Here is a 10,000-nt window from a genome sequence, read left to right on the forward strand (position 1 = left end):
GGCGCTGCTCTTCAGCATCGTAGTCGGCAGGATTCGAACCTGCGCGGGGAGACCCCAATGGATTTCTAGTCCATCGCCTTAACCACTCGGCCACGACTACCCCACCTCAGGGTCACATGCATATGAGATGTTTGGGCAATGCGAGTTCTCGACTACAAATCCGAATTTCCGGGGTTTTCTCCTTGTCCTCATGCAATTCCAACGGCAATTCTCCGTAGGGGCTGCTGGGAGATAAGAGAAAGGACTGTAAAGAGTGAATTAAGGGCCTGTTCATTGTTATGTATTGATTGTGTACTGTACCGTTGTGTACTGTTGTTGGATGTCTCCTGTTCCTCTAAGTCTCATTTGGCTTTGGTTTCCCCCCTCTTTGATGAATAATCGAACTCTAAATAGCCCCGGCGTTTCTCCTGCAGTTCTTCGTTCTTTCCACTGCTAGCGCTGCCTTTGTGAAGGCGGATGGTGCTTGTGAGAAGTCAACAGCGTGTCCACCGAAAAGGGTGTCTGACTCCTGGTTTTGGATCCGGAAGGGTTGATAAAAAACCGAAACGATTACAATATGATACTGCTTAGATTAACTGTGGATATGTATTGTGATCGTGCTCGGCTCAGGTGTGCGTTCAGTCCGAACACAAAACATTTCGGTCGCGAAACGTCTAATGAAATCGAATAAAACGGCGGGGATAGCAAGTTTGATCCGTGTGCTATTGTTTTTCAACAATTGTAATGCCCTTTGTAACGTTTAACCACTTCGTTGAATAGAGCTTGTTATAGGATATTGTGAACTGAACCTATTTCGCTGTGAATTTATATTTACTGCGAATAGTTTATTGTGTCTGGTCTTGGTCTGTCTGCACTAAATAAATGATTTGTATCAAGTAATTATTTAGTTTGTCTGTCTACTTTTTTACCTAACCACTAAAGGTCACTCCTTGCACTTCACACATTTGCCCTTTTAATTACTCCCTTACTGACATACTTTAACATGCAATGTGCAATGTGCGATAATCGTTTTAGCACCCTGTTGCCATTCAGGTGAGACAATACCTAGTAAATCCTTTTCATGTTGGTGCGCCGCAAAGGTTTTTGGTCTCAGCAAAGTGTGCGGTGGCATTACAACGCTTGGGAACCACTGGCTTGGCTTGTTGGGCATCCAGGTATGCACTGAGATTACGATAGGTACGATGATTGTCGTTCTCAGGAGAATTGTGTTTCTTTGCTGATCACGTTCTCTGTCGCTTTTTACACAGTTCTTACAAGTGGCACATTGGGGATGAGGAGCAGGGCATGCTGACACACATAGCTGTGGACTTCTGCATGGCATGGGGCCACAGGTCATTAGGGTTAGGGTTAGGGTTAGGGTTAGGTTTAAAAAAATAGGTTATTGAGGTTGTCAGGTGAATCAAACCTTTGGTTCCTCTGACATCCTCAAGTGCACTGGCACTCACAGGTGTTGAGGCTATTGTTGAGTCCTTAAAAGATGCATCCGAAAGTATTCGTTCTATAGTCTGTTTTGTTAAGGTAATTCAGTGGGATGAGATGTGGTGTAATTGAATGATGTGAAGTTTGTATGTACAAGAATACGTCTTAAAAGTAAGGGGAATGTTTGGAATTGGGATTAAAATTTAATTATGGAGTCTAGAAGTCTATGACCTAGGTTTTTAAGGGAGTCTGGGTTTTGTTTTGGGGGGGGAATAAGTTATGGGGAATAAATTTAAGGATAAGTTGTGAAATTGATTAGGGTTACATTTGAATAATGGTTAGGTTTAGGGATTGGGTTTAGAGGTTGGTTTGAGTGCCTAGTTAAATTGTGGGCTAATTATATTTTAGGGTTGGGGTTATTTTAGGGTTGAGTTTAAGGGTTAAGTTTAAGGGATAGGTTTAGGGTTTAGGTTCAGGGGTAGGTTTAAGCTTGAAGGCCTAATTAAATTATGGGTTATTCATATTTGAGGTTAAATTTAGGGGTTAAATTTAGGGTTGGGGTTAGGGTTGGGGTTGGGGTTGGGGTTAGGGGTTGAGTTTAAGGGTTAGGTTTAGGGATTGGGTTTAGGGGTAGGTTTGAGTGCCTAGTTAAATTGTGGGGTAATTGTATTTCAGGGTTGAGTTTAAGGGTTAAGTTTGGGGTTTGAGTCTTAAGTTAAGGTTAGGTGTTGAGTTTAATTAGTCTAATTGTATTTTTGGGTTGAGTTTTAGGAGTTAAATTTCGGGGTTAAGTTTGAGGGCCTAATTAAATTGTGAGATTGAATTAGGTGGTAAAGTTTAGGGATTGGGTCTAAAATTTGGGTAAGAGATTAATTTTGATGGCCTTGTTGGGTTTTTGGGGTTGGGTCTGAGGTTAGGTTAGGGTTGAGTTTTGGGGCTAAGTTTTTAAGTTTTAGATTAAATTTTGGGACTACATTAAGGGGTAGAGGGTGGTTGTAGTTTTGTATTAAGGGTTAAGGAGTAAGTTTGGGATTCGACTTATTATTTATTTTTTGACTTGTAAAATTGGGGGTTGTGATTGAGCTGAATGAATTGCTTGAAATTGAAGTTTAATTTTTTGGGGTGTAGGAAGTTAAATGTGGGTAGGTCTAAGGGCAACTACTGGGATTTTTTTTGTGTTTGTTTTAAATCTATCATTGAGTCCTAATGGGTAAATTGTATTTAGTTTGTGAATCCAGTGTCTCTCTCTTATTTGTCGTTGCATTGTATTCCAATTATGATTAGTTTCTAGACCTGTAACTGTCATTTGATGTGTGTGATGTTCTATGAAGTGTTGCACTAAATGTGTGCGTCTATCCTTTTGTTTGTTAATATTATAAATGTGTTGACCTATTCTAGTACTAATCTGGTTTTTAGTCTCTCCGATGTATTTTAAATTGCAAGTTTTACACTGAATGAGGTATATTGCATTTTTTGTTTTATGTGTGATGCCTGACTGTAACTTGAATGTAGTTTTATTGCTTGTATTGGTGATATAGGCCAGCTGACGAAAGTAGGTTGGTTTAGACTTGGGTTTTCGGTTGGTGTTTTGGCATTTACTATGGACTAGTAGGTTATGTAGACTTTTGTTTTTCCGATATGCAGATATTATTTTGTGATTTGGGAGTACCTGGTGTCTGGATTGTTGTTTTTGAAAGTTTAGTTTAATGGAGTTGTTGATTTGAACTGTATATTGGGAATAAGTAGTGATTAGAGGTATAATAGTTTTATTGTCTTTAATTTTAGGTTGCAAAAATGTTTTTTTAATGTTCCTGAGGAAGGTTCTACTGTACCCTCTCTTGTAGAGTGCTGTAAATAGTGTATTGGTGGCCTTCTTGAATTCTGTGTCTTCTGTGCAGATGCGGTGAAATCTTAATAACTGTGATTTGATAAGACCTTTAAAGGTGTGCTTTGGATGGAAACTGTGTCTATGTAGTAGTGTATGTGTATCGGTTTCTTTAAAAAAAACTTTTGTGTCTAAAGTGTTGGTGCTCAAAAATTGTGGACCTTTATAAGTGCAAGTGTCCAGAAAATTAATTTCGGTCTTGTGAATGGTGCTCGTTACTTTAATGTGAGGGTGATGGTGATTGAGTTTCTGTATAAAAGTGTTGAATTCTGTTAAAGGATGGGGCCAGATTCCCCAAATGTCATCTAAAAATCTGTAGTAGTGGGTAGGTAGCAGTGTACATTGTTCTAGTATCGTCTGTTCCCAGTCAGCCATATAGATATTAGCATATGCTGGTGCAAACCTTTTTCCCATAGCTGTGCCCTTTATTTGTAAAAAGTGTTTGTTATTGAATTCAAAGTCATTTCTTTCTAGGCTAATTTGTAATAATTGTAGGATTTGGTTGTCTGGTCTGTTGATGTCTGGATAAAGTTTGAACCATTTTGAGACTGTGTTTAAACCTGTTATTGTATCTATGTTAGTGTAGAGATTTGTGACATCAATGGAGAAGAGCCAGGCATCATGTGGTACTATTATGCATTTTATTTTGTTGATGAAGTCATAGGTGTCTTTTATATAACTGGGGTGTTTTTGCGAGATGGGGTTAAGGAAATGGTCAATGTATTCCGCAATGTGGTATGTTTCGCTGTTACAATCTGATACTATGGGTCTACCAGTGGGGATTTGATAGGGAATGGTCCATGTGGAAGGGTGTTTGTGAATTTTTGGAAGTAGATAAAATTGTCTTGGTCTGGGTGCATTGGTCCCTCTTAAATATTGTTCCTGTTTGTTATTGATGTATTGTGTATATCTAAGGGTCTGTAATATGTCCCGTATGTATATTTGATTTTGTAAGTAAATGGGTTCTGTTAATTGTTGATAATGTTCTGTATTGTCTAGTTGTCTATATGCTTCTGTTAGATATTGTGTTTTGTCCATAATTACTATTCTGCCCCTTTATCCGCTGGTTTTATAATAATGTTCTTATTTTTTTGTAATTGTTGTAAAGCTCTCCTTTCCCCCTGTGTTAGGTTATCCTAGCGGTTATCTTGATTGTATTGTATATTGTAGCTGTAATTTTGGTCTGTTGTTATTAGTTGTCTTATATGTGGATGTATTTGATTATTTTTTGGTTCCCAAGTTGATTTGGGAATAAAAGGTCTAGGTGAATGTTGTGTATCCTTAAAGAAATCTGCTAATTTTAATCTACGATGATATGTTTGTATGTCTGCTTTAAGCTGTGTAGAAAAAATAAGGTCGGGGGTCGGGACAAAGGAAAGCCCTTTGTTTAAGAGATTCCTCTGTTCCATATTTAATCTGAATATTCTGGATAAGTTCAATATGTTAGGTGTGTCCTGTTGTATTAATTCTGTAGTGTTCCTGTTCACTGAAATGTTTGTGCTCACAGGATTTATAAATTTAAATGCCTTATCCAGTGGTATAGGATTGTTTGTGCTGTTTGGGTAGTCCAGTGGATGTCATCGGAGAGAGTTCTATATGTTGTTGGGTCTATTGACGTGATATTATTGTAATTGTTCATTATGTATGAGTTTATTTCTCTAATGTTGTTTTGTGTATGTTCCTCCAGATGAGTTGAAAAGTTGATCATAGGGATATGTATCTGTGCCCGAGGAAATTTTATTTCTGCTGTTCGAACCATTTTCTGTAATTGCTTAATTGCGGTTTCTTTTACTTTTTGGTCCCTGTTATTGATTCCAAATGAAAGGATTAGATGTTGTACTTCCTTATTGAGGGCTGTGCGTTCTAGAATACTGGCAGCATGTATAAATTTGGCTCCTGGGTAGCTATCGATTTGTATATGTGAATTATTATGTTGCCCTATGGTATCCAAATTGGAATCCCCTATGATTACTATCGGTTTTGTTGTAGTTAAATGCCAATCTGTTAGTTTTCTCTCTGTGTTTGGGTGTCTATGAACCGTATATCGTGTATTTTCATGAGGTGGTGTTGTATTGAGGCTATCATTGTTTTCGAATTGTGAATCTGTTCCATCAGTATTATCCTGATCTGCGTCAATATTACTTGTGTCTATTATGGGGCTGTCCAGTGGAATCATATTTGTTGTAGAGTGGTGTATCTGGGCTGGTATTGTGGTTTGTCTAGGTTTGGCTATGGTTCGGGGAGGTAAGGGGCTAGTATATGGTAGTCTAGGGAGGCTGGGGTTTTCTTCTATTGGGGTTGATATTATGGTTGGTCTTGGTTTGGGTATATTGTGTGGGAGCAAGGGACTAGAATATGATAGTCTTGTAGGGATAGGAGTTTCTTCTATAGGGGACGAGTGAATGCCTTGTGAATCCGAAACTACCACATTACTGTAGAATCTAGCAGTTTTGGGTCTCTGTGTAGATAGGTTGGGTTCTAGTGTGGCTAAAGGAGCAAACTGATTACTTAGTTGTGAATTAACATTCTGTGTGTCTATTAATCCGTTTGTTGATGCGATTTGTGTTTGATTAGTTAGGAGGATTTCAATTCGGTGCTTGGTTTTATGTAGAATTTCTGGCTTTAATCTATTTCCATAATTTCGTTTTGCCCATGTCATAGCTTGGTCCAGTTTATCTTTCCAGTTCGTTCCTTTGTATTGTAGAATGTCTTCTAGTAATGTGTTTAATGCATTTTCATAATGTACTTGCAATATCTGTAAATTTGTGTGCATCCAATTAATTGCGTTAGCTGTCAGTAGTTCTAAAGTATCAAATGTAGGGATAGCAGGTTTGATGTACTGTCCTAGTATTTTAGTTTGTCTTTGGAAGGCTATTGGTAATTTGTCTTGATAAATAGCACTATTTGTTATTGTTAGGTGATGACTAATCTGTATAATTTTGTAGAAATGTTTAACCATTTGTGTTCTGTCCATAGTGTTTGTAGATAGGATACAATACTATATAGTATGACAATTTATTTATTAATGGTTTTAAAAAAAAGGAAAAAATAATGTTGTAGTTAGCATTAACAAATTGCTCCAGCTAGTAAAAACAAAGGCTCTGCTATTGTTGTTCTTTAAGAAACCTCAGTATGATGTGCTTAAAATATCCTAAAAACAGAGCATAAAAAAAATTTCACCGCATCTGCACAGAAGACACAGAATTCAAGAAGGCCACCAATACACTATTTACAGCACTCTACAAGAGAGGGTACAGTAGAACCTTCCTCAGGAACATTAAAAAAACATTTTTGCAACCTAAAATTAAAGACAATAAAATTATTATACCTCTAATCACTACTTATTCCCAATATACAGTTCAAATCAACAACTCCATTAAACTAAACTTTCAAAAACAACAATCCAGACACCAGGTACTCCCAAATCACAAAATAATATCTGCATATCGGAAAAACAAAAGTCTACATAACCTACTAGTCCATAGTAAATGCCAAAACACCAACCGAAAACCCAAGTCTAAACCAACCTACTTCCGTCAGCTGGCCTATATCACCAATACAAGCAATAAAACTACATTCAAGTTACAGTCAGGCATCACACATAAAACAAAAAATGCAATATACCTCATTCAGTGTAAAACTTGCAATTTAAAATGCATCGGAGAGACTAAAAACCAGATTAGTACTAGAATAGGTCAACACATTTATAATATTAACAAACAAAAGGATAGACGCACACATTTAGTGCAACACTTCATAGAACATCACACACATCAAATGACAGTTACAGGTCTAGAAACTAATCATAATTGGAATACAATGCAACGACAAATAAGAGAGAGACACTGGATTCACAAACTAAATACAATTTACCCATTAGGACTCAATGAAAGATTTAAAACAAACACAAAAAAAATCCCAGTAGTTGCCCTTAGACCTACCCACATTTAACTTCCTACACCCCAAAAAATTAAACTTCAATTTCAAGCAATTCATTCAGCTCAATCACAACCCCCAATTTTACAAGTCAAAAAATAAATAATAAGTCGAATCCCAAACTTACTCCTTAACCCTAAATACAAAACTACAACCACCCTCTACCCCTTAATGTAGTCCCAAAATTTAATCTAAAACTTAAAAACTTAGCCCCAAAACTCAACCCTAACCTAACCTCAGACCCAACCCCAAAAACCCAACAAGGCCATCAGACTTAATCTCTTACCCTAATTTTAGACCCAATCCCTAAACTTTACCACCTAATTCAATCTCACAATTTAATTAGGCCCTCAAACTTAACCCCGAAATTTAACTCCTAAAACTCAACCCAAAAATACAATTAGACTAATTAAACTCAACACCTAACCTTAACTTAAGACTCAAACCCCAAACTTAACCCTTAAACTCAACCCTAAAATACAATTACCCCACAATTTAACTAGGCACTCAAACCTACCCCTAAACCCAATCCCTAAACCTAACCCTTAAACTCAACCCCTAACCCCAACCCCAACCCCAACCCCAACCCCAACCCCAACCCCAACCCTAAATTTAACCCCTAAATTTAACCTCAAATATGAATAACCCATAATTTAATTAGGCCTTCAAGCTTAAACCTACCCCTGAACCTAAACCCTAAACCTATCCCTTAAACTTAACCCTTAAACTCAACCCTAAAATAACCCCAACCCTAAAATATAATTAGCCCACAATTTAACTAGGCACTCAAACCAACCTCTAAACCCAATCCCTAAACCTAACCATTATTCAAATGTAACCCTCAATCCTATCCCCAATAATCAATTTCACAACTTATCCTTAAATTTATTCCCCATAACTTATTCCCCCCCCAAAACAAAACCCAGACTCCCTTAAAAACCTAGGTCATAGACTTCTAGACTCCATAATTAAATTTTAATCCCAATTCCAAACATTCCCCTTACTTTTAAGACGTATTCTTGTACATACAAACTTCACATCATTCAATTACACCACATCTCATCCCACTGAATTACCTTAACAAAACAGACTATAGAACGAATACTTTCGGATGCATCTTTTAAGGACACAACAATAGCCTCAACACCTGTGAGTGCCAGTGCACTTGAGGATGTCAGAGGAACCAAAGGTTTGATTCACCTGACAACCTCAATAACCTATTTTTTTAAACCTAACCCTAACCCTAACCCTAACCCTAACCCTAATGACCTGTGGCCCCATGCCATGCAGAAGTCCACAGCTATGTGTGTCAGCATGCCCTGCTCCTCATCCCCAATGTGCCACTTGTAAGAACTGTGTAAAAAGCGACAGAGAACGTGATCAGCAAAGAAACACAATTCTCCTGAGAACGACAATCATCGTACCTATCGTAATCTCAGTGCATACCTGGATGCCCAACAAGCCAAGCCAGTGGTTCCCAAGCATTGTAATGCCACCGCACACTTTGCTGAGACCAAAAACCTTTGCGGCGCACCAACATGAAAAGGATTTACTAGGTATTGTCTCACCTGAATGGCAACAGGGTGCTAAAACGATTATCGCACATTGCACATTGCATGTTAAAGTATGTCAGTAAGGGAGTAATTTAAAGGGCAAATGTGTGAAGTGCAAGGAGTGACCTTTAGTGGTTAGGTAAAAAAGTAGACAGACAAACTAAATAATTACTTGATACAAATCATTTATTTAGTGCAGACAGACCAAGACCAGACACAATAAACTATTCGCAGTAAATATAAATTCACAGCGAAATAGGTTCAGTTCACAATATCCTATAACAAGCTCTATTCAACGAAGTGGTTAAACGTTACAAAGGGCATTACAATTGTTGAAAAACAATAGCACACGGATCAAACTTGCTATCCCCGCCGTTTTATTCGATTTCATTAGACGTTTCGCGACCGAAATGTTTTGTGTTCGGACTGAACGCACACCTGAGCCGAGCACGATCACAATACATATCCACAGTTAATCTAAGCAGTATCATATTGTAATCGTTTCGGTTTGTTATCAACCCTTCCGGATCCAAAACCAGGAGTCAGACACCCTTTTCGGTGGACACGCTGTTGACTTCTCACAAGCACCATCCGCCTTCACAAAGGCAGCGCTAGCAGTGGAAAGAACGAAGAACTGCAGGAGAAACGCCGGGGCTATTTAGAGTTCGATTATTCATCAAAGAGGGGGGAAACCAAAGCCAAATGAGACTTAGAGGAACAGGAGACATCCAACAACAGTACACAACGGTACAGTACACAATCAATACATAACAATGAACAGGCCCTTAATTCACTCTTTACAGTCCTTTCTCTTAAATCCCAGCAGCCCCTACGGAGATGGCCGCATTTTAATCGAGAGGGGCGGTGCTGCCTCGCCATCTCCGTTACAGTATCAAAAAAATAAGCCGACCAAAAGGGCAAGAACAAGCACATTGAATAATATTGATAAAATAGATTTCGTTCACCAGTCCAACTTAGAAAAAGGACAAGCAGAGTGCATGATAAAAAGGAATTCACCATCTGTCCCTTTCATCAATTGCCTTTCAGTACCACTGAAAGCACTGCAACTCAGTGTAGGTGTGCGTTCAGTCCGGCAAACACAACATTTCAGTTATTAAACGCTTTCTACAGGTGATGTATAAATGTAACATTTTCACAAATTTGAATAAGTTTGATTTGACACAAGATTTATGAAGTTGACCTAACG

General features: G+C 38.1%; 1 non-coding gene across 1 annotated transcript; it reads right to left on the reverse strand.

The window, feature by feature from the left end:
* Positions 1–18: 18 nt before the first annotated feature.
* trnas-aga (transfer RNA serine (anticodon AGA)) lies at positions 19–100 on the reverse strand. The gene has a single exon. It is a non-coding gene; the product is annotated as a tRNA-Ser (tRNA).
* Between the last annotated feature and the right edge of the window lie 9,900 nt (positions 101–10,000).

This window comes from Amia ocellicauda, unplaced genomic scaffold, assembly GCF_036373705.1.
Source record: "Amia ocellicauda isolate fAmiCal2 unplaced genomic scaffold, fAmiCal2.hap1 HAP1_SCAFFOLD_189, whole genome shotgun sequence".
In the NCBI taxonomy this organism is placed as follows: Eukaryota; Metazoa; Chordata; class Actinopteri; order Amiiformes; family Amiidae; genus Amia; species Amia ocellicauda.